The sequence below is a fragment of the Mustela nivalis genome (genome assembly GCF_964662115.1).
Source record: "Mustela nivalis genome assembly, chromosome: 13".
NCBI lineage: Eukaryota > Metazoa > Chordata > Mammalia > Carnivora > Mustelidae > Mustela > Mustela nivalis.
This window is the reverse complement of record NC_139032.1, coordinates 81,179,444-81,205,238: the sequence shown is the minus strand read 5'-3', so window position 1 is coordinate 81,205,238 and position 25,795 is coordinate 81,179,444. Positions and strand designations below refer to the sequence as shown.

Genomic DNA, 25,795 nt, shown 5'->3' with positions numbered 1-25,795 from the left:
ATTAAATTTTGGGATCTAGTGTCTTCTAACATATACATGCAGGACAAAGTGTGTGATCCTGTTCTGTCCACTGTGAGATTATATTCTTTTTTCATTTTTTATTTCTTTTTTGGTTTCTAATCTCTTTTTATTTGTCTAGTATATATTTTGCTAGAGTCATGGTTGGTATTTTTTATTTTGTTCTCTCATTCATCTATTTTTCTCTGGGCAGAATGACTTGAAAGAGAATTTCACAACAAAAGAAATAATTGGAAGTAATCTCTGCCATAGAATTAATTGATATGGATATAAGTAAGATGTCAGAATTAGAATTCAGAATAAGATTGTAAAGATACTAGCTGGGCTTGAAAAAAGGCCTAAAAGACACTAGAGAAACCCTTAGTGCAGAAATAAAAGAACTAAAATCTAATCAGGCTGAAATTAAAAATGTTTTAACTGGGATGCCCTCTAAAATAGACACTCTAACTACCAGGGTGAATGAGGCAGAGAAAGTCAGTGACATAGTAGACAAAATGATGGAAGGTAAGGAAACTGAGGAAAAGAGCGAAAAACAACTAATGGATCATGAAGGGAGGCTTTGAGAAATCAGTGATACCATAAATGAAACAATATTAGAATAATTGGGTTCTCAGGGGAAGAAGAAGAGAGGGACAGAATGTATATTTGAGCAAATCATCCTGGAAACTTCCCTAATGTGGGGAAGGAAATAGGTATTCAAGTCTGGGGGAAAAAGAACCCCCCTCAAAATCAATAAAAATAGACCAATGCCCCAACAAATAATAATGAAGCTTACAAATTTCAGAGATAAACAGAAAATCCTGAGAACTGCTTGAGACAAGAGATCCTTAGCATACAAGGGTAGAAACATTAGACTGGCAGGAGACCTATCCACAGAGAACGGGCAGTCCAGATAGGGCCAGCATGATATACTCAAGGTACTAAATGAGAAAAACATGCAGACTTTATCCAGACCAAGAAGACTTTATCCAGAAAGGCTCTCATTTAGAATGGAAAGAGAGATAAAGAGTTTAAAATATTAAAAATGCAAAAATATTAAAGAGGATCCTGTAAGCAAATACAGATCCCAAAAGTAACATAGACCAGAAAGAAACAGACACAATATACAAAAACAGTGACTTTACAGGAAATACAATGACACTAAATTCAGCCTAACTCACTGAGCCATCGAAGCGCCCCTAATTTCTTGTTTAAATGTTTGGTAGAATTCCCCTGGGAAGCCATCTGGCTCTAGACTCTTATTATAGGGGAGGTTTTTTATTACTGCTTCAATTTTGTTACTGGTCTATTCAGATTGTTGATTTCTTCCTGTTTCAGTCTTGGTAGTTTATAAGTTCCCAGGAATGAATCCATTCCTTCCAGGTTGCTTAATTTGTTGGCATATAGTTGCTGGTAGTAATTTCTAAAAATTGTTTCTATGTCCTTGTTGTTAGTCATGATCTCTCACTTTTCATTCATGATTTTATTGATTAGGGTCCTTTCCATTTTCCTTTGGATAATTCTGGCCAGAGATTTATCAATCTTATTGATTCATTCAAGGAATCAGCTTCTAGTTTCATTGATCTATTCTGTTTTTCTGGATCCTATTTCATTAAATTTCTGCTCTAATCTTTATTATTTCTCTTCTTCTGCTTGGTTTACACTTTATTTGCTGTTCTTTCTTCAGGTCCTTTAGGTGTAAGGTTAGCTTGGTCTAACTGAAAATAATAGTAATAATAATAATAATATCTAACAATTGTAAATATTTATGCTCCTTCTTTGGGAGCAGCCAATTATATAAACCAATTAATAACAAAATTAAAGAAACACATTGATAATAATACAATAATAGTAGGGGAAATTAACACCCCACTTGGCAATGGACAGATCATCTAAGCAGAAGACCAAAAAGGAAACAAGGGCTTTGAATGACACACTGAACCAGATGGACTTCAGAGATATATACAGAGCCTTCCTCCTAAACAAAAAAATAAACATTCTTCTTGAGTGCACATGGAACATTCTCCAGAATAGATCACACACTGGGTCACAAATCAGGTCTCAAATGGTACCAAAAGATTGGGATTATTCCTTGCATATTTTCAGATCCCAGTGCTTTGAAACTTGATCTCAATCGCAAGAGGAAATTCGGACAGAACTCGAACACTTGGAGGTTAATGAGCATCCATTCTTTTTTTTTTTTTTTCAGCATAACAGTATTCATTATTTTTTCACCACACCCAGTGCTCCATGCAATCCATGCCCTCTATAATACCCACCACCTGGTACCCTGACCTCCCACCCTTTCCACCACTTCAAATCCCTCAGAATGTTTTTCAGAGTCCATAGTCTCTCATGATTCACCTCCCCTTCCAATTTCCCCCAACTCCCTTCTCCTCTCTATCTCCCCATGTCCTCCATGCTATTTGTTATGCTCCACAAATAAGTGAAACCAGATGATAATTGACTCTCTCTGCTTGACTGATTTCACTCAGCATAATCTCTTCCAGTCCCATCCATGTTGCTACAAAAGTTGGGTATTCATCTTTTCTGATGGAGGCATAATACTCTATAGTGTATATGGACCACATCTTCCTTATCCATTCGTCCGTTGAAGGGCATCTTGGTTCTTTCCATAGTTTGGCGACTGTGGCCATTGCTGCTATAAACATTGGGGTACAGATGGCCCTTCTTTTCACGACATCTGTGTCCTTGGGGTAAATACCCAGGAGTGCAATGGCAGGGTCATAGGGAAGCTCTATTTTTAATTTCTTGAGGAATCTCCACACTGTTCACCAAAGAGGCTGCACTAACCTGCATTCCCACCAACAGTGGAAGAGGGTTCCCCTTTCTCCACATCCCCTCCAACACATGTTGTTTCCTGTCTTGCTAATTTTGGCCATTCTAACTGGTGTAAGGTGATATCTCAATGTGGTTTTAATTTGAATCTCCCTGAGGGCTAATGATGATGAACATTTTTTCATGTGTCTGATAGCCATTTGTATGTCTTGATGGGAAATGTGTCTCTTCATATTTTCTGCCCATTTTTTGATATGTTTGCCTGTTTCATGTGTGTTGAGTTTGAGGAGTTCATTATAGATCCTGGATATCAACCTGTACTGTCATTTACAAATATCTTCTCCCATTCCGTGGGGTGCCTCTTTGTTTTTTTGACTGTTTCCTTTGCTGTGCAGAAACTTTTGATTTTGGTGAAGTCCCAAAAGTTTATTTTTGCTTTTGTTTCCTTTGCCTTTGAAAAGAAGTTGCTGTGGCCGACATCGAAGAGATTACTGCCTATGTTCTCCTCTAGGAGTCTGATGGATTCCTGTCTCACGTTGAGGTCTTTTATCCATTTTGAGTTATCTTTGTGTACGGTGTAAGAGAGTGGTCGAGAGCCCAGATATGGATCCTCAACTCTATGGTCAATTAATTTTTGACAAAACAGGAAAAAATATACAGTGGAAAAAAGACAGTCTCTTCAATAAATGGTGCTGGGAGAACTGGACAGCTATATGTAGAAGAATGAGCATCCATTCTTTAGTCTGATGGGTCTACCAGGAAATACAGAATTAAATAATTAAAAAAAAAACTCATGGAAGCAAATGAAAATGGGAACATAACTATTCAAAACCTAAGAGTCCTAAGAGGGAACTACATAGCAATATAAGCCTTCACCCACCCCCTTCCCCCCCCCCCATAAAAACCTAGAAATGTCTCAAATACACAAGCTAAACTTACACCTAAACATGGTTTCACTGAGGTTAAGAAGCTCTGGAATGAGTCCCAACCCTGAAACAGGAAGCCTTGGGGCTCCTCTATCCCCTGGAGTCAGCCCTGCTAGGTGTGATTCCCAGTCTACTTACTCTGCTTAGTGTAAGAGCCTGGTTGGCCAGAGGGAGTCATTTTGTGTTTATGTAGTGAACTTAGATTGACCCTATGCAGTAAACTTAGATTGCCCCTGCCCCTCCCAGAGGAACTTACTTGCAAAGCCTAGATACAAGGGCGGGTCAGGCCAGGTGAAGACATCCAATCAGTTGGGCGTGCATATATCTACTAGTAAATTGAAATTCAATTGGCCACCCGTGTGTTACCTAGCAGTTTATTTTTCTGTGTGTGGCAGACTTAGCATGACTGTGCAGTTTTCTCTGTGTATTGCAATCTCATTGGCCACCTGTGTATAGCCTGGCTAAACTACCTCTATAAAAGTTAGTCTGTGAGGCTGGGAGGGGTCTCCTCTTTGCAAGAGACAGCCCTGACCGGTCAGTTTAATTCTCGATGCTTGGCGTGAAATAAAGTTTTGCTTGACCTTCGCTTTGTATCAGTCTTGCTCCTTTGATTATGGACCCTAACACTTAGAATAATTACAGGACCAGCTCCCTGGAGAGATCATCAAACCACAACTTCTTCAGCCTGACAAGGACCCCTAAGGCCAACAGAGCAGAGCTCAGACTCAGGAGATGCTGCCTGGGCTTTCACAAACAAGAGGGTCCTTGTCCCTTGAGTCAGGACTTCTCTGCTTTCTGAGATGGGGAGCTGGAAAAGCAGCAGCATGCTGGGGACCAGACATGACGTGTTGGAGGCCAGTGAAGGGAAACATGTTATCCTTCCCAAGTAACATATCCATTTGCCTGCCTTTCCTATTCCTCTCCTTGTTCACCAGCTCAGAATGTCATGGGAGACACATGAGGTGGCTGTGCTTGGCTGAGAAGCAGACTGGCAGCTGACTAGCAGGTGTGGTGCAGACCAGCTTCTGGAAACACTGGGAAGGAAAGAACAGCATCTGGATGTGGAGGTGAGCTTCAGTAACCTAACCACCTGCTTGGCTCCTCCAACCTCGCACCTACACTTTCCTCCCTGATAGCTCCAAATATTTCATGGATTAAGTAGTCATAGGGTCCAACTAAAACTTCCATCTGGCTTTTAGTTTTCAGTCCATCCAGTTTGACCTCTAGGCAGTTTACACTGTGGCCTTTGGTGGAAGGAAAACACCATCAGGAAGGAAGGAAGGAAGGAAGGAAGGAAGGAAGGAAGGAAGGAAGGAAGGAAAAGAAAGAAAGAAAGAAAGAAAGAAAGAAAGAAAGAAAGAAAGAAAGAAAGAAAGAAAGATAGATGAGAGAGGGAGGAAAGAAAGGGAGAGAGAGAGTAAGAGGGAGGGAGGGAGGGAGGAAAGAAGGAAGAAAGGAAGGAAGGAAAAAAAGGGAGTGAGAAAGAGGGAGGGAAGAAGGAAGGAAGAGAGAGATAGGGAGAGAATGAAGGAGGAAGATAGAAAGAAAGAAAGTAGGAAGGAAGGAAGGGAAGAAAGAGAGAGAGAAAAGGAAAGGGAAGGGAAGGAAAGAAGGAAAAAAGAAAGAAAGAAAAGAAAGGGAGGGAGGGAGGAAGGAAAGAGAGAAGAAAGAAAGAAAAGAAGAGAGAGAAAGAAAGAGAGAAAAGGAGGGAGGGAAGGAAGGAAAGAAGGAAGGGAGATGAGAGAGAAAGAGAGAAAGGGAGAAAGAAAGAGGGAAAGGGAAAGAAAAACAAACAAACAAACAAACCCATTATATTCCCAGCCTTACCCACTCACCTTATGCTTTGAGAATTCTTCTTCCTGATTCTTAGATTCAAAAACCTTCCTTTTTCCTAGTCATCAGAATAGGTGATCACCTAACTCCTTAATTAACCCAAATTTCCACTAATTTCTGGTTTCCTCAAGCAACCCTTTCACAAATGGCTCCTTGTTTAATACTGATCTGTGTTTGACAAATTGTTTTACAGACATGGTGTCTCACTTGCTATTCATAAAACATCAGGAATCAGCTTATGAACAAGTGACAGAGGACAAATCAAACCCCATCCAAGAACACTACCCAGCACTGACCACAACTCCGCATGGACATGTCCCAGCCATGCATGGCCAATTTTTTTCCACCTGGTTTGGGCCAGTTAGTCATGGATGTTCAAAACTTCAAGTCCTCCATCTGTGTAACACAGAAAGATAGGCACCTCCCTAGCCACTTCAAGGATAGATTCTGAATATGGGAGAGGAAAACTTGTCAGTTAAGGGATAGAAGGGGTGGTCATGTTGGAAATGACCACTGTGAGGCAAACACGTGTATGATTGTGACCCAATATGTAGACACACAGACATGAGGAGGTGTAGCCTAAGGGTTAAGAGCATGCGCCTCACAGTGATTCAGCTTGGAGTTCAAATCCTGATTGCTATTCACTTCTTTGGTGACCCTGAGCAAACCACTGCACCTCTAAGCCTCAGGCTCCTGTTAAGAACACGTGCTTCATGGTCCCTCATCATGGCATTTGTGAGGTCTTTAGCACAAGCTTGACATGTAGAAAATTCTCAATGATACTGGTTATTGTTATTAACTTTAACTACTGGTTCACTCAAATCATGCAGTGAATGAACTAACATTTCTTCTGCAAGCTCTTGCAAAAACCATGAGATTAGTCTGACAACTTGGCAGTGAGAAGGATATTTTAAGCATGTGAGTTAATTGATTTTGAGGACAACCAGCCATAGCAGATAAGGGAAGGTGACACTAAGACTTATGATGAAGAGTCTCTCTTGAGTCAGAGCACCTGGGCGGCTCAGCTGTTTAAGCATCTGACTCTTGATTTTGTCTCTGGCCATGATCAGGGTCATGGGATTGGGACCTCTTCAGGCTCCACACTGGGCATAGAGCCTGCTTTAGATTCTCTCTCTCCCTCTGCTTCTGTCCCTTCCCTGCTCTCCTTCTCACTCTTGAATGCTCTCTCTCTCAAAAGAAAAATAAAAGGGGCGCCTAGGTGGCTCAGTGGGTTAAGCCGCTGCCTTCGGCTCAGGTCATGATCTCAGGGTCCTGGGATCGAGTCCCGCATCAGGCTCTCTGCTCAGCAGGGAGCCTGCTTCCTCCTCTCTCTCTCTGCCTGCCTCTCTGCCTACTTGTGATCTCTCTCTGTCAAATAAATAAATAAAATATTTAAAAAAAAAAGAAAAAGAAAATAAAATAAAATGTAAGCATCCTTTTGCAATTTGCTTTCTTAGCAAACTCCAAATATGCAATAAACTGTTATTAACCATAATCACTGTTATGCACATGAATCATTTATTAATGTAATTACTGCATTTTAATTGTTAAATTAATCAATTATTAATATTTCAATGTTAATGAAATTAACATATTAGTTAGAATAACAGTATTTAACCCATGGAAGTTCCAATGTAAAAAGATCATTGAAAAGGTGTGAAAGAATATGGTGCTTTTAAAATTATTTCAAACACAGGGTGCCTGGGTGGCTCAGTGGGTTAAGCCGCTGCCTTTGGCTCAGGTCATGATCTCAGGGTCCTGGGATCGAGTCCTGCATCGGGCTCTCTGCTCAGCAGGGAGCCTGCTTCCTCCTCTCTCTCTCTGCCTGCCTCTCTGCCTACTTGTGATCTCTCTCTGTCAAATAAATAAATAAAATCTTTTAAAAAAATAAAAAAATTTTTATTTTTAACATATTTAAGTATGTTCATTAGAGAGATTTTTACGGCAAGTAGGAATATATAAATAACCAATATCTCAAACCATTTGAAAATCTCTATGTAATATGTGCATTAATGAGGTATAGATGGATATGTTGACTCTAAAAAGTTGATTTACAACATTTTGCTTATATAAGATCTCTTATCACAGAGTTATTTTTAGTAGCAAGAAAATGAGGTCACTCTGATGTCAATCACAAGGTAACTGCATAAGACTGATATGTATATGTAATATATATATGTAATATATATATGTACATATTACATATGTATATGTAATATATAAAAAATTACTGTGTTCTCATAAGTATTTTTGCATACATATATGACTGGTGAATTATAAAGCATAAGTTGAATACTCAACAATGGATGCCCATCCTGTACAAATGTGATTTAGGACAAAATACTAAAGAAAGGAAAAATAATTTACAGGAAAAGGAAGATTGCACAGACTCCTCAGAGGAGAAAAAACCCACTTTGTTGAAATGGGTTCACATTCCCCTTAAATTTTCCCTGTCAGTTATTTTGATAAATGCATCCCTCAACTATCTCCATCCTTTATGTACTAGTTAATGCCCTTTGTTGATAATCTGTCTCCCCACCTAGAACATGAGCTACACAGTGGAACTGCCTGTTTTTAGTTGCTAACTCTCCAGCAAGTGAGCAGTGCTTTCACAGAATAGAACTACTGAACTGGAATCAGTGAGGTCCATCTCTAATGGTTTCTAAAGGAAAATTCTTCTTCTGTCCCTCCAGCCTCGCTATACAGCTTTGTGATGCCATGAATTTGAGAACAGAGGACCACATCAAGGGAGATTGACAAAGTCCCCTGCATAGCAGCTAATGGTGACCAGAGAAAACAAAGACTTGCTGGGTTGTGGACTTGGAGTAAGGGAAATAACAAAACATCGTGTATAGAACTAGACCCAAGCCAGTGGCAAGAGTCAACCAAACCAGCAGTGTCTCTGAGTTCATTCTCCTGGGACTCTCCTCCCGGCCTGAAGACCAGACATCTCTCTTTATCCTCTTCCTCACCATATTCCTGGTCACCATAATCGGGAACCTACTCATCATCCTGGCCATCCACTCTGACCCCCAGCTCCAGACCCCCATGTATTTCTTCTTGAGTTTCCTGTCCTTCACTGACATTTGCTTTATAACAACCATTGTCCACAGGATGTTAGTAAACTTCCTGTCAGAGAAGACCATTTCCTATGCTGGGTGTCTGACACAGATGTATTTCATTTATGCTCGGCCAACACTGACTGACAGCTGCCTTCTGGTGGTCATGGCCTTTGATCACTATGTGGCCATCTGTGACCCCTTCCACTATGTCACCACCATGAACCACCACCGCTGTGTCCTGCTGGTGGCCTTTTCCTTCTCACTACCTCACCTCCACTCACTCCTACACACACTGCTACTGAATCGCCTCATCTTCTGTGACTCTAATGTAATCCATCACTTCCTCTGTGACCTCAGTCCCCTGATGAAGTTGTCATGCTCCCCCACCTTTGCCAATGAAACTGTGATACTGTCAGAAGGTTCTGTTGTTTTGGTGACCCCCTTTCTGTGCATTATTTTCTCTTACCTATGAATCCTCATTGCTGTTCTCAAGATCCCCTCAGCCGCTAGGAAACGCAAAGCCTTCTCCGCCTGTGGCTCTCACCTCACCGTGGTAACTCTCTTTTATGGAAGCATCTTCTATGTCTATTTACAGCCCCTGTCCACCTACACTGCCAGGGACCACATAGCAACACTTGTCTACACAGTTCTGCCCTCCATGCTAAACCCTTTTATCTACAGCCTGAGAAACAAAGACCTGAAGCAGGGCCTGAGGAAGCTGATGGGCAGTCCCAGGCAGCACCCTCTTGACAAACCCACACATGTAATCTGCTCCATGCAAATCTGGTCTCTACTAGATCTTCATGAAAACTGAACTGTTGCAAGTTAACTTGTGCTCACATCCATTGATGACAGCTGACCTATGGTCCCTGCCTCTGCTGAAATCATGATAATTTTCCTCACTATTCCTCCATTTTCCCACAAAGATTCATCATGTTCTCATCCTCCAAATGCTGCTTGAAACTAATCATTTTCCAACATATATATCCTGAACAAATTGCTCTCCTTTTATAAGACTTACCCCTCTGGGAAGGGCAGGGTCAATGTGAGTTCATTGCATAGGGTCAATCTAAGTTCACTGCAACAAAATGGCTCCCTCGAGCCAACCAGGCCCTTACAGTAAGAATATGCAGCAAGTTGGAAGAATCAAATGGATGTTTATCCCCTGAAAGCCATTAGGTGGAAAAATGAAGATATGTAACAAGTATAAAATTGAATTCATTTTTCTTAAAGATTATATAAATATATATGTGGGCAAAGTCAATGCAGTAGGTGAGAGAGAGGGAGAGAATTTCTAATTAACACATTTATAATCTCTTATTTGTTTAAAATAACACATGGAATATAAACCTCTTAATAAATCAGATGACTAATGTAATGGTGAGAGACTTTCTTTGTAAGGTCCAAAGAGGTGAAATTTTCTATATGTATGCCTATCTGAAACATGTCATTATTGGGCTCTTTCACTTGAGTTATAATTTGATAGTATATAGCATTCTAGGTACCAAAACTTGTGAAAGTTTAAAGATACATCTGCATCATCCTACTGCATCAAGTGTTTTTGTTGAAAAACAGGAGGTCATTGTGATTTGTGTTCCTTTGTGACCTCCTCCCCTACCCACAGTCAACAGATACCCTACACCAGACCAGGTTGCCACTGTGGGCTGTGGGAGAGCAAATGCTGATTCTACCCACTTTACTCCAAGCCTGAGCCCTGGGACCTGGTCATTTTCCTTGGGAATTGACAAGCCCATTTTAAAATTTAAATGAAAATGAAAACATCCTGGAATAACCAAGACAATCTTGAAGAAAAATCACACAGTTGGAGGAAACACATTACCAAATTTCAAGACTTCAACAATGCTAAAATAATTAATATAATAAAATATTTTTATAATAGGGGAGAAGATAAAACAAGAAAAAAATCAGAGAGGGAGAAAAACCACAAGAGACTCTCAACCATAGGAAACATACTGAGGGTTGCTGGAAGGGAGGGGGTGGGGAATGGGGTAACTGGATGATTCCCATTAAGGAGGATTTGCATAAGGAGGTTCATTAAGGATGTAATGATCACTGGGCATTAAATACAACTGATAAATCACTTAACTCTACCTTTGAAGCTAATAATACACTATATGTGAATTAATATGATTTAAATTTTTAAAAAGTGAACAAAAAATTTGAGCAGACACTTTACAAAAGAAGATATTCAAATGGCCAATACCGCATACGAAAGACACTCAACATCATTACTTATCAGGGAAACATAAGTTCAAGTCACAACGTGATACCACTGAACACTCAATAGACTGACTACAATTAAGAAGACAATACAAAATCTTTGTAGGATTTGGAACAACTGAAACTCTCATATATTGATGGTGGGAATGTGAAATTATGTAATCACTTTGGAAAACAGTTTGGCAATTCTTAATAAAATTACACATGCAACAACCATTTGTCTATAAAAAATCTTGTATAAAATATTCACAGCAGCTTTATTCGTAGTAGAACAAACTAAAAGCAACTCCAGTGTTCATCAGCAGGAATTAGATAAACCATCAGTAAAAGGCTGTACACTTACGATTTGCATTATTTTACTATATGTAAACTGTACTTCAATTTTAAAAGAAGTTGGATGACCTAGAGATAATGAAACAAGGCCTGGGACTATTAGCACTGGTGCACAGTACAGATTAATATCGTGCAAATATGTGCTTCATCTGAAATTAAGGGACAGTATAAGAAGAATATCTTTGGAAATTCAAGGAGGTGCAGAGATGGGAATGAGAGGGACAGGGATGATGTTACCTATCACCTCACAAAAATCATCTCCACCTTACAAAATGTCTGTGTCTTGTGAATCCAACTGGCTTGACTTGAGTCCAAGGCAACATCTGCAGTCCAGACTAAAGGAGACATTGCTGCTCAGAATTCTACCTACATTCCTCTAAATTTTCCTGTGCATATTCCTAAAGGAAAAATGGACTGAATAGTAACTTCACTCAGTGATGCTAAGTTAAGACTGACCATAGGTGATGCCTCTCTCTTCCCTGGTAGAGATTGGCCCATCATCCTTTGCTATTCTACTCCTTCCTAAAAATGAAAAGCAGCAGCTCTGGAGAGCCTAATCCTGCCACATGCCTCTAGAGGGCAGTATAGCTGAACCAGTGAAGTCCAATCTGGGGTAAGACAGGTAGAAACTGGAAAAATCAGGAGACCTGTGGCAGTTGAAAAGAGGTCACATAATGGGAAATAATGGCAGGAAAGGGAGTTATCATTCTTTCCTTAAAAACCACCTCAGCACAACTAATAGTCTCAGTTGTTCCTCTCATATGTGGTGTTGGGTCATGGCCAATATAAGAAGCTACTCTTGGACTAATTATCCCTTAAGAAGGACAACTAGAAAGCAAAAAAAAAAAAAAAAAAAAAAAAAAAGAACTGGTAGAGGGTGCCTGGATGGCTCAGTTGGTTAAGTAACTGCCTTCAGCTCAGGTCATGATTTCAGGTACCTGGGATTGATTCCCACATCAGGCTCCCCCTACTCTGTGGGGAGCCCGCTTCTCCTTCTTCCTCTGCTTGCCACTCTGCCTGCTTGTGCTCTCTCTCTCTCCCTCTCCATCAAATAAGTAAATAAGTAAATAAATAAATAAATACTTATTTATTTATTTATTTTTTAAAAAAAGACAACAGTTTTCTGAGACCTTATATACACTGTCTGAAGAGAAGACATCACTCAGAGTTCCTTGATGAACTGCCTAGATCATCATAGGTTGGAAATATCATTTAGTTACATGTTACATTTATTATTTTGATTCCTACCTTTGAACCTCACTGGGCATATTGTGACTGTCAGCTAACAACCACTACATTATGTTTCTGTAAACCAGGATGACACCCTGGTTAAAGCAAGTACCTGGGTATGAGAGATGCATGTTGTTGTCATCTGCCGATATGTTGGAATATAATTTGCTCTTTTAACTACATCAGATATGTGTGTGGATGGAAAACTATACCAACAGGCACTTAAGGAATTATAATGATGGCCAAGAGGAGGTTTTTAAAATGATTTTGTTTATTTATTTATTTATGTTCAATTTCCTTTTTTTTAATTGGTTTAAGAGGTAGAATTTAGTGATTTACCAGTTGCATATAATACCCAGTTTACATAAAGTAATGTCCCTCCTTAATGCCCATCACTCAATTATCCCTTCCTCCCTCTTCTCCCCCAGCAATCCTCAGCTCGTTTCCTAGAGTTCAGGGTCCCTTACGGTTTGCCTCTCTCTCAATTTTCATCTTATTTTTCCTTCCCTTCTCCTATGTTCAGCAGATAATTTTTATTCCACATAGGAGTGAAATCATGTAGTATTTGTCTTTCTCTGACTGACTTATTTCACTTAGCATAATATCCCTAGTTCTATCCACATTGTTGCAAATGGCAAGATTTCATTCTTTTTGATGACTAATATTCCATTATATATATATACAGTACACACACACACACACACACACACACACATATCACCTCTTCTTTATCCATTCATCTGTTGATGGACATCTGGGCTCTTTTCATATTTTGGCTATTATGGACATTGCTGCTATAAACATTGGGGTGCATATACCTGTTTGAATTACTGTGTATCTTTTGGATAAATACCTAGTAGTGCAATTGCTGGGTCATTAGGGTAGCTCTATTTTTAACTTTTTGAGGAATCTCCATACTGTTTTCCAGAGAGGCTGCACCAATTTGCATTCCCACCAACAGTCTAAGAGGGTGCCCTTTTCTCTACACCCTTGCCAACATCTGTTGTTTCCTGGGTTATTCATTTTAACCATTCTGACCAGCATGAGGTGGCATCTTACTGTGGTTTTGATTTGCATTTTCCTGATACTGAGTGATGTTTTGAGCCTTTTCTCATGTATCTGTTGGCCATTTATACGTCTTCTTTGGAGAACTATCTGTTCATATCTTCTGCCTATTTCTTTTTAAAATTTTATTTATTAACTTGAAGAAAGCACAAGTAGGGGGAGGGGCAGAGGGAGAGAGAGAAAGGAGCTCAACTTGGGGCTCGATCCCAGGACTCTGGGATCATGACCTCAGCTGAAGGCAGATGGTTAACAGACTGAGCCATCCAGGTGTCCCTCCTGCTCATTTTTTGACTGGACTTTTTGGTTTGGGGGTATTGAGTTTGATAAGTTCTTTATAGATTTTGGATACTAGCCCTTTATCTGATAAGACATTTGCAAATATCTTCTCCCATTCCATAGGTTACTTTTTAGTTTTGTTGACTATTTCTTTTGCTATGCAAAAGTTTTTTATCTTGATGAAGTCCCAATAGTTCATTTTTGCTTTTGTTTCTCTTGCCTCTGAGTTGTGTCTAGCAAGAAGTTGCTGCAGCTGAGATCAAGGAGGTTGCTGCCTGTGTTCTCCACTAAGAATATTTTTTAAAATATTTTAATCCCATATTAAGGCTAAGTTTTAAGGGTATGAAAAGGAATGGAAAGAAGAACAAGAGAAGACCTAAGAACAAGAGGGGAATGTTGACATGACAGAGTTTGTCACATACCAATGATGACTTCACTCTGGAACTTCTACAAAAATGAGAAAGGATTGTGAAAAAGGCTTTGGATATTTGAACTGAATTGCACCAGCTGCGTGAATACGATCACCTGGCAATCCCTTGAGGAACACAAAGGTTTTTGGTGAACATAGTGTACTTGAATTAGTCTTGTGCCACAGATACACATGGCAACAACACTTGTGATCATGCAACATTGGCTCTGAGGACTAAAAAGGATTTAAAGGGTCAGGAGCTTGGCTAAGTGTGTGGACTCAAGGAAATTACTGTTTTGAAGACTCATTCTAGTCACTAGAGGGAAGTCTTCTTCTAGGAAACTGAATGAACTTGACATTTGGTCCAGAAATATGATGGGGCAGTATTTTGATGGACTATGATGGACTATGATGGACTACTTACTGAGCTGACTCAACATCTTGCTGATTGATAACTGGGAAAGAACACATACCCTCCTCACCCAGGAAGGAGCAATTGCCATGTTGACAGCAAGACTATCTGATATAAACAGCAATGGCAAGGCTCAGAAAAGAGAGATTCACTTGTGGGAACAGTACGGCCCGCCTAAACCATGACAAGATTTAACTCCTAAGCATGGTGTTTACTGACACCCCTAAAAAAGGGTGATACATTTGGAAATGTTAAACAAGTGAAGGATCAATCTTGGATCGTCCCCATGGGAGATAAATGTGTGGTGCTCCACAACGATACCTAAGTCCTAAATCAATATAAAACTTGTTCTTTGGTGAATGAAATATATTTATGCCCCAGAATTTACTTCTAGAAAAATGACTTATGTAACTGAATTTCTCTGATGAAGCCTGTAAAAAATACAACTTGTTGTGGGGGGAGGGGGAAGGGGGAAAAGAAATAGTCCAGCTGGAAAAGGTATATCAGAAATCGTGTGAAGTAATGTACTCCTGGTTCAATGTGATTACTGGGAAGGAATACCACCTCTTCATTGGATAATACAGGTCCTAGTGTTGCAGAGTTTTAAAACATCTATTTTTAATACATCAGATATATGGAAATTACTGTTTTGAGAATATTTTAATACCTAAGAAATATATAGCAAGTAAGTATTCATAATTGCCAGCAGTTAATTGGAAGGAAAGAATTAATGGGTAGACTATAACGATGTCTTCATCCTCCTGAAAACCTGAGGACTTAGCTCTTATATCCCCATCTTATAGCAGTAATTCAAAGAATGTGTAAGAATATACCAGCTCTAAGGTAAATTAGGATCCTGCTATGTAGTAAACCAGTGTGCTGTGACTCTTTGTCAAGATTGCCTATTGGGTAACCAGTAATGGACAAGAACAGTTCCACAGAACAATAGGGGTTAGAAACACATCCCGCCTTTTGCCTCGTTTTATCTGAGAGAGAAAGATGGGTCACTAAGAACTCTCCAGGAGCCCTCTGAGGGAATTTGGCCAGGGTTCTTGTTCTTGCTGCATCTGCTCAAACCAACATGGACTGATCCACACGTGTAGCCTCAATATGTGCCACCAATGTTTTCATCAGTATGTGATAGATAGGCTTCATTACGTTGGATTAAGTGAACTTCCTCGAATGGGTCATCCAAGATAACCACCTTAACAGCAGATATCTAAGATACCTACCTTAATGCCAACTCATTGCACATAAAATAAAAATGCTTCCATTTAAAAAGGACAGAAACACATCCCAGAGAGGACTATATGATCATCAAGGTATAAAACCCAAAGAGACCCCAAATCTGATGCAATTCTTAATCTGTGATAGTCTGGCTCATCTCTTTACATTGACCATCTCTTTACATGACCATTCACATTCTAGTGTGAAATTACTGTGGACATAGAGAGATGCATAGAGGATAAACAAGACTTCTACAGTGCTTCTGAATGCATGATATACTGTCCAGCATTTATCCTATTGTGAAGCCATGTCAGTTTGAAGCTGGGTGTATCTTGTTGTGGCTTACAGATTTGATTGTCAGATCCTACCCAAGACCCAGCCTTAGCGATCATGCAGAATAGGCACTGCAATACTTAAAATGTTGTTACAAGAAAAGAAAAATTAGAGCTTAATATCACTCCTGAACATCTTAAACAAAGCATTTAGTAAAATAAATTCAATATACTATATAAAATTAAAATGACATATCTGATAAAGAGTTAGTATCTAAAATCTATAAAGAACTTACCAAACTCAAAACCCAAAAAACAAACAGTTAAGTAATGGGCAGAAGATAGGTATAGACATTTTTCCATTCCTATCAGAATGGCTAAAATTAACAACACAGGAAACAACAGGTGTTGGTGAGGATATGGAGAAAGGGGAACCATCTTACACTCCTAGTGGGAATGGAAGCTGATGCACCCACTCTGAAAAACAGTATGACGTTTCCTCAAAAAGTTAAAAATAGAACTTCCCTATGGCCCAGTAGTTGCACTATGAGGTATTTACCCAAAGGATACAAAAATACATCAGCACTTCTATGTTTATAGCATCATTATCAACAATAGCCAAACTATGGAGAGAACCCAAATGTCCAACAACTGATGAATGGATAAAGAAGAGGTAGTATATATATACAATGGACTATTACTCAGCCATCAAAAAGAATGAAATCTTGCCATTTGCACAGTGTGGATGGAGCTAGAGGGTATTATGCTAAGCAAAAGAAGTCAGCCAGAGAAAGACAAACACCATATGATTTCACTTGTATGTAGAATTTAAGAAACAAAACAGATGAACTTATGGGAAGGGAAGAAAGAGAGAGAGAAGCAACTCATAAGAGACTCTTAACAATACAGAACAAACTGAGGGTTGATGAAGGGAGGTGGGCAGGGGGTGGGGTAAATGGACGTTGTATTAAGGGGGTCACTTGTTATGATGAGCGTTAGGTGTTATATGTAAGTGATGAATCCCTAACCTGAAACCAATTATTAATTTTGCCATATACTTAACTAGCTAGAATTTAAATAAAGACATGAAATTTTAAAATGATTATATTTCCATAAAGTGATCAAAATGAATTTTTAAAAGAGCTTATTTAAATAAGCATTAAAGATCAAATACATAGAGATAAATCAAATGAAGATGTGGAGGACCTCTACACTGAAAATTATAAAGCATAATTGGGTAAAATTTAATAAGATGTAAGTGAATGGCAAGACATACACAAGTTCACAGATTAAAACATGGACTGTTTCAATTATGCCATTCTCTCCAAATTAAACTATAGATTCAGTAAAATTCCATTCAAAACCCAAGCAAGGGGCACCTGGGTGGCTCAGTCATATAAGTATCCAACTCTTGATTTTGGCACAGGTCATGATCTCAGGGTTATGGGCTCAAGCCCTATATGGGGCTCCACATTCAGGAAGGAAGTCTGCTTTTCTCTCCCTCCCTCTCTCTCTCTCTCAATCTCTCTCTCTCTCTCCCTCTGTCCCCTCCTCCTGTTTGTGTTCTCTTTCTCTCAAATAAAAAAAATAAAAATAAAAAAATTTTTTAAACCCAAGCAGGTATTTTTGATAGGCTGATTCAGAAACTTACATAAAAGGGCAAGAAGTCAAGATTAACCACAAATGAACTTGAAAAAGAGTAACAAGGTGGAAAACATGTTCCATGAGATATCAAGACTTATAAAACGACAATCATTATGTTACAGTAACATTGGCTTAAAGGTCATCAGGCAGACCAAAGGATGAAAGAGACACCCAAAACAGACCCTCACATTTATGCTTGGTCATGACAGAGGAGGCCGTGCAAAGCAATGGTAAGAGGCTATCTTTCCAAGAAACAGTTCCGGGTTACTTGCAAATACATGCAGAAGGGGAAACCCCTATCTCACATCATATAAAATAATTAAGTCACACTTGTAAACCTAAGTGTGAAAGATAAAACAATACATTTTATAGAAAACATCACAAAAGAGTGTCATTATGCCTTTGGAATAGGGAATTATTTCAGAAAATAGAAAATGAAAGAAACACAGAGGGAAAAAATAATAAATTACCTTAAAATCAAGAACTTCTATTCATCAAAAGAAACCACTGAGAAAAGGAAAAAGCAAGTCACCAGGTGGAAGAAAATACTTGCATTACCTATAACCCCATGGTTATGGATATATCTTATCCATAATACATTTTTAAATGCCTTGAATTAGTAAAATAAAATAAAACAAAACAAAATAAAATAAAATAAGAGGCCACCCCACAGGAGGTGAGCAATATACTTGAACATGTGCTTTACAAGAGGATTTGCGATGACTGGGAAACATGAGATAGGGCTCCATCTCATTAACCCCCAGAGAAGTAGAAAATGAAACCACACATGTTGGTAGAGAGAGCATGAGAACGCATATAGTACTGCAGGGGCTAAGTTCCAACAAGCACACTGGAAAAATGATTTGGCATTATCTATTATAATTGAATATATGCATACCCTACTATCCTAGTATATGCCCGACAAAAAGATGTATAAATGGGCTCCAAGTCTTTACAAGAATATTCATAGCAACCAATATTCATGTTTGTTGTCAGAAGAAGCAAGAGCCAAAAGCAACCCAAATGTTCATTAACAACGAAATTATTAATTAAATAGAAAGCTAATGATACAAAAGAATGCTGTAAAACAATGAAAATGAGCTAGCTACAGCTACACAAAATAAAAATCTCTAGGGGGAAAAATATTCTGCTAAAAATCTCTGAAACACAACCTTGAACAAAAGAGGCCAGGTGCAAAAGAAAACTTATGATATGATTCCATTTATGTAAAGGTCAGAAGTAGGAAAACCTGATTATAGTGGTAGAAGTCAGGAAAGGGGTTAACTTTGGGAGGAGGAAAGAGGGAAGGTCAGTGATGACCAGGGGCATGAGAAAGAGGGCTTCTAAGGTACTGATAAGGTTCAGTAGTGGCTAAGTGGACATTTTCATTTTGTGATAAATCTCTTATGACTTGCATGATTTCTCATATGTGTATCACACTTCCATAAAATAGTTTTCAATCAATTCATAAAGCACACTGAAATCAACAAGTTACTTGGAAATTATTAAAATAACTTGACAGTCTTTGCCCTTCAGCTTGTAATGTTCTCTTATAATATTTATCAGGAGTCAGCAAACTGTTCTGCAAAAGGCCACATAGTAAATACTTTGCAGGTCAGTGCAGTCTCTGTCACAGCTACTCAACTCTGCCACTGTAGTGTGAAAGCAGTCACAGACAATATGTAAGTGAATGAGTGTCCCGTGTTCCAATAAAACGTTATTACAGACACAGGTGGTAGACATACTCTGGCGAGCAGCCGTAATTCAGGGACCCCTGATGTATACAGTTAGGTTGAGTTAGGCACTAAATGGAATATATTTTATATTTATAAATTAATTTATATCAGTGGTCGAGTTATTAGATATTTTTAATATCAGTGCTGTTTATAGTAACTGATAGAATATTCCATGGGAAGAAGAAGTTGAGAACAATACAAACAGCAAGGCTTTATGTATATACGTGTTTGTGTATAAAGGGAAGAGTTCAATTGGGCATGGAAGGGGACACTCTTCAGTCACTAACTAAACTTCTAAATTATTTGAGTATCTTATCATGAGTGCACACTACTTCTGAAATTTAAAAACAGAAAGCTCCAGCCTAAAATTATGGTGCTTTTGGCACAGAAATGTGGTGACCTTGATCGTTATGTTAGAACAGATACCAGATTCCTTTTTACGGGAGGCTTGGACTTACCAGGGGAACTTTCCAGGCTCACATCCAAGCAGGGGTGAGTTAACCTACTCACCAGGACAGTCATTCCTGCCCCACTCCACAGGATCCTAGGCACATTTGCTAGAATGTGCAAAGGCCCCTGTCCTCATAAGGCTTCCTAACCTCAGCAAGCACATCTCAGTCCTAGCCCAGCATGGCTGACGTGAAAGCTGATGTCTCAGCCCTCACCAGACACTCAGAGGAGTGACCCTCTGGGCACCTGCTAATCCAGAACTCATCACCACTAACACAACTAGCAAAACCTAATGGAGAAAAACGATGTTCATGGAGGACTTCCTAAGCTCCAGTCCTCTGCATGGAAGGCTCAGTCTATTTTAGGTCAAGGATCCATGGGAGAATCTAGTGAAAACAGTGTTAATCATCCTCAGAAAGGGGGGGGGAGCACATTTCTTCATACATAGGAAACAAACACCCCATGTCAGGTGGCTCTCAGTCTCTTGTAGCCCATCTAACAATGCTCTGGGGGAGTCAGGCATGCTCTACATGAAGAACCACCATCCTTAAGTCAAGACTAACATTGAAGCAAGAGAGACCATCAGGGGGCTTCCTGCCTGCCTACACTGCAGATCCCCAAGGATCACTTTGCCTAAATTGGGTCTTGGCAGGATGCCCCCTAAGCTTCCACTGAGGCTTCTTAGAAGAATTCACGGTTTCCTCTAAGGGTCTTGTGAAAGTTTTCTTCGCAGTGCACTGTAATCTCTTCCTGAGAACCCACAAGGGATATTTTTCTCAGATCAGAGAGCCAGAGTTGGTAGTGTGTCTCCTATATAACTGATGTGTTTTTATCTTTTGGATACTGAAAGTCATATAAATGACCTTCTCACCCTCTCCACTTTGGTCATCAGCAAGCTCAGAACGAAATGAGCTTCCAGAAGGAGTATCAGTGCTTGCTGCTGATTTTGTGCTCTCTCTCACGCTATCATCTTCTACACCTTACTTTTTTGCTTCTTGTCCCTTGGCTATTTTTTTATTTATTTTCTAATTAATATTTAGTTTTAAATACATTTATTTTCTCTATGTTCATTGTTTCTATCTTTCTAAACAACCCCATACTTTTCAGGAGAGGATGAAGTAGGAAAGAAAGAAAGAAAGAAAGAAAGAAAGAAAGAAAGAAAGAAAGAAAGAAAGAAAGAAAGAAAGAAGAGAGGAGAAAAGAAGAAAAGAAAAAACAAAGAAAGGACAGGAGAGAAGGGGAGGGGAGGGAAGGGGAGAGAAGGGGGGGGGGAGGAGAGGAGAGGAGAGGAGGGTAGACCGCAAGCAAGGAAGGGAGCCAAATACTTGACTAGTTTTTTGTTTGTTTGTTTTTTCACATGTGACTCTGGAGTAATGCAGGGGGTAACTTTCAGGAGCCCCAACCTACAAATTAATAGAAAATCTAGTCTCTCTCCTAAACATGCCCCTACCTCCTCTGATCTGTACGGAAATTCTCAAGGATGCTTTCCAGCATCCAAAGAGCCATGCCTGCAGTTCCTCAACTGAAGAGCCAGAGGTACTCCCAGGAGTGCAGACGACTCCACATCAGCTGGGCCACAACTCCAGCTAAAACCGGAACAAGGCTAAGAGAGCTTGCAATGGATAAACTTTGTCAAATGTTACTCTGTCTCCAAATCCAACACTTAGGAGCCCCTGGTATCTTCAACACTCCCTGAAACCAAAGAACCTGATATTACCCTATAAACCAACAGCAGACTTTAATCTATCTTCATCACTTGTCCTTGGGTGAGCACCAGCACACACCCAAACACGTGCTTATGTGCACTTTTCCATTGTCTGAAAACTGCTGGCCCCCTGTCTATACTTCGCCCCTCCAAAATAAAAATACCAAGTCACTTCCATTGACATCCCCATCTTCCAGAATACCCATCATTGCTACTCAACCCTTAGTCACCTACAAATGGCAAAGCTGAATCACATCTATGAGACCTGACCATGAATCTGAGCAGGCTCTGGGAATAGTCTCAACACCAAGTAGAAGGCCCCTGACATTCCGCATCCCCTTGGGCTGTGATTTGCTTTCTAAACCTGGAAAGGGCACAGAGAAGACGTCCCCAAGGGAACAGTAGGCAAAGAGAATACCCTATTCCCTCAGAGCACAAGGGGTCCCAAGGAGGCCTGGTGAAGGGAGTCCAAACCATTACAGGCTGAGAAAGGTCTCTGGGCACGTAAGTCCTCATCTTGGTAACTCTGGGTAACAGTCTTCTGAAGGGAGTAGTCAGGCTGGGGCTGGGGATGAGAGGTGGAGATGAGAAAGAAATTTGAAACCCTGTGGGGGAAACCTCCTTGTTCTCCTTGGTTTCCTGGAACAGAGGTAAGGGAGAGGGTGAAGGGGCTGGGCGCTTGAACTGAAGTGTGGATCCTAAATAAATTTGCAGACATCACCCAGAGACATCTTCTGCACCTAGAGAGGTTGCAGTGGAGAGAAAACATCTGGTTGCAACAAACAACCAGGTTCACAGTCCACGCTTACCAGGCATGCCTTCCCCATCACCCGCCATCTGAGAACAGTGAGTTCCAAAGGGTTTGTGTCAAAATCCCGCGAGGACTTTGATAAGATGTCCATGAATCAGGAAAGAGTTATCCATGTGTTTTTGACAAAAAGAAGCCAACCAAGTCGAGCGCTGTGTGTGCACAAAGAAATGGGTGGTCCCTATGACTAAAGCCTCTGGCTTTCACATGTTTGGTTAACCTAAGTGTGGAACACGCAACCTTCCAGAATTTGACCATGCCTGCTTATTTACTTTATCAAAACATTTTCCCCCCATCTTGGAGTCTAAATTGCTCACTCTGGGGGCGGAGGTGCTGACCCTCTGCAGGGCCCTGTGCTTTCACGTGTTCACCGAGCCAGCAGCGCTGTGAGACGGGTTTTCCTATTAGTCCCACTCCACAGATGGAGAAACTGAGTCACAGAGAGGTTAAGGAACTTGCTCTAGACCGCTTTCCTGGCAAGGATAAGACCCCATACCTAGAAAGTGGGCCCTATCCCCCATGTGCAGTGTGACCCCTGCCACAGGGAGAAGCCAGGAGGCCTGTGTTCCACTCTTGGTTCTAGCAATTCAAACATCACAATGACGAAGGTTCTTCCTCCCAGCAGGTCTCAATCTTCCCCCTCCTTCAAGTGAGAGGGCTGGACTACATGATCTCTAAGTTTCTCTGGTGCAGATTCCCTACGAGTGTGTCTCAAAGCTGAAGGAGTAAGAAACCAAGGGGAACCTTCCAGGAGAGAAGGCTCCTGTCCTTCCTGTCTGGTCCCGGTCCCACGGGCCGTGAACTTCACGGAGTGCTGAGGGCCGCTGCTTTTCTTCCTTCCATCTGTTCAGAATCCGAAATGAACATCCAGGCATTCTTTCATTCCACAAATATTTATCAAGGGACTACTATGTTCCAGGAACCACGCCAGAGGGGGTTGGTGTAACAAAGAACCAGACGTGGTCCTCATACTTGGGCAGCTCACAGCCTAGTGGGGAAAGCAGTGTTGTAAATACTAAGATTCAGTCCTAGTCCATAGTGTGTGGGCCGGAGGGCCGCCGGGGTCTGAAAGAATGTACTGCTGGAGGTTGGAGGCTAGAGGCTGGAGGCTGAAGGGGGGACCTCCTGCCAGGGTAACAGACAGGGCTAATGGATGATTCGGGCGCATAGAGAAGTAAGTCCCTAAGGCAAGAAGAAGCAAAGACTGCGTTACAACTGGAGCATGAAATGTGAGAGGGCAGGGAGGGAAGCCGGAGACGAGCCACAGAGCCCGCAGGAGCCACTTCACGGGAAGCTCAGTAAAGCCACAGGAAGGAACTGGCCCTCAGTCTGTGGGTAATGAGGAGACTCATGCATCAGGAAAGTGCCAGTGATGGGTTGGGTCCCCCAAAAAAGATACATTGGAGTCCTAATCTCCAGTACCCCAGAATGTAACCTTATTTGGAGATAGGGTCTTTGCAGAATGTAATCAGATTAAAAGTGAAGTCATTAGAATGGATCACAATCCAACATGATCAGTGTCCTCATGACAAGGGGAAATTTGGACCCAGAAACACACAGGCATCAGAGAAGACAGTGTAAAGAGACAAGAGAGAAGACCAGCATCTACAAGACAAGGCGAGCGGCATGGGACAGACCCTGCACAGCCCCAGGAAGGAACCAACCTGCCAACTCCTCTAGAATTGAGAGAAGACACATTTCTATTGTTTTACGCTTCCTGGTCTGTGGCCCTTTGCGATGGCGGCTCTGGGACACTAACCCCGACTTTAACATGAAGAGTTAGGTGATCATGTTTTTATTGTTAAAAGAACGCTGTTTCTTCAGTGCAGAGAATGGTTGGTGGAGGGGGCATCCAGCGGGGCTGCGGGAACCCAATACATCACAGGGACGATACTGGAAGAATGTAGGTGGGAATGATGGTTTTCACCAGAGTGCTGGTGGGGAAATGAAAAGGTCCACAAGATTCAAGGGATTTAGGAGGTCAAACCAGGGAGATCCCTGGAGAAGCAAAGTCCATGCGGATGAGCCCTAGACAGAAACAAAGGAAAAATGATTCTGATTCTGGCAACACCGGCCCCCTGCATGCTTCTAGTCCCAGCCCCCTCTGCTCGCACAGCCAGATGTCCGTCCCTTCCCCTCTGTGTTTGGTCCAGCCCTGCTTCTCCTTCCTGGCCACCAGCTTCTTCTTTATCAGACACTTCCCAGTTGCCCCCATGACGTATATTGTGTTTTGTGGCTTACAAGCTGCTCCCACATACACGTCCCGCACGTTTCTGCTGAGAGCAGGCTTTAGTCTGTCTTGTGCATGAAGAAAGGGAAACAGCAGGGAAGGGATTTTGCCAAAGACATGTTGTGAGTAGTGGAGCCAGGATTCGAGTCCACAGCTGCTCTTTCAGCATCCCGAGTGTTTTCCTGTGCCCTGCCACCACTCAGGTCAACACAGGGCTTGAGAGGGGTCCTGTCTCTAGCAGTTACAATAGAGGACTCCATACAACGTTGATTTTGAAAGCCTGTCAGTTGCTGGAATAAGGACGTTACGGTAGAAGATTTCCACCGTAAAAAAGAACATCCCTGCATATTCCCTTCTGGCATAATCCTGTTGAAGGTTTGCTAAAGTGTGAGGACATACCGTTTTGTGTTTAAGACCATCCTAGTTGGGATCCAAGTTCTGGCCCATGTGGGCTGCATGATCTTGAGAAAAGCACTCAATATTTTTTACCTCAATTTTCTTTTTTCCTTTTTGTAATTTAAATTCAGTTGGCCAACATAATTAGTTTCTGATTCTTCTATTGTGTAAAACACCCAGTGCTCATCACATGTGCCCTCCTTAATGCCCATCACCCAGTTACCCCATCCCCCCCACCTCCCCTACAACAACCCTCAATTTATTTCCTAATGTTAAGAACCTCTTGTGCTTTGCCTCCCTCTCTGATTTCTTCCCATTCAGTTTTCTCTCCCTCTCCCTATGATCTTCTTTGCTATTTCTTATATTCCGCATACGAGTGAAGCCATATGATAATTGTCTTTCTCTGTTTAGTTCACTTAACATAACAGCATCCAGTTCCATCCACGTTGAAATAAATAGTAGGTTTTCATTGTTTCTTATGGCTGAGTAATATTTCGCTGTATATATGAACCATATCTTCTTTATCCATTCATCTGTTGAAGGATATCTTGGCTCCTTCCAGTTTGGACAGTGTGGACACTGCTGTTATAAATATTGGGGTGCAGGTACCCCTTCTTTTCACTACATGTGTATCTTTAGGGTAAATATCAGCAGTGCAGTTTCTGGGTCATAGGGTAGCTCTATCTTCAACTTCTTGAGGAACCTCCATCCCGTTTTCCAGAGTGACTGCACCAACTTGCATTC

At 40.9% G+C, this 25,795-nt stretch overlaps 1 long non-coding RNA gene and 1 pseudogene across 2 annotated transcripts in view; one reads left to right on the top strand and one right to left on the bottom strand.

Annotated features, from left to right (window-relative positions):
• LOC309846545 overlaps positions 1-25,795 on the bottom strand; it is a 762,900-nt gene that overhangs the window by 569,701 nt on the left and 167,404 nt on the right. The gene's annotated exons all lie outside the window — the stretch shown is intronic.
• Positions 4,523-9,431, top strand: LOC309847233 (olfactory receptor 1L8-like; annotated as a pseudogene). The gene is made up of 2 exons: positions 4,523-4,608; positions 8,411-9,431. The product of its transcript is annotated as an olfactory receptor 1L8-like (transcript).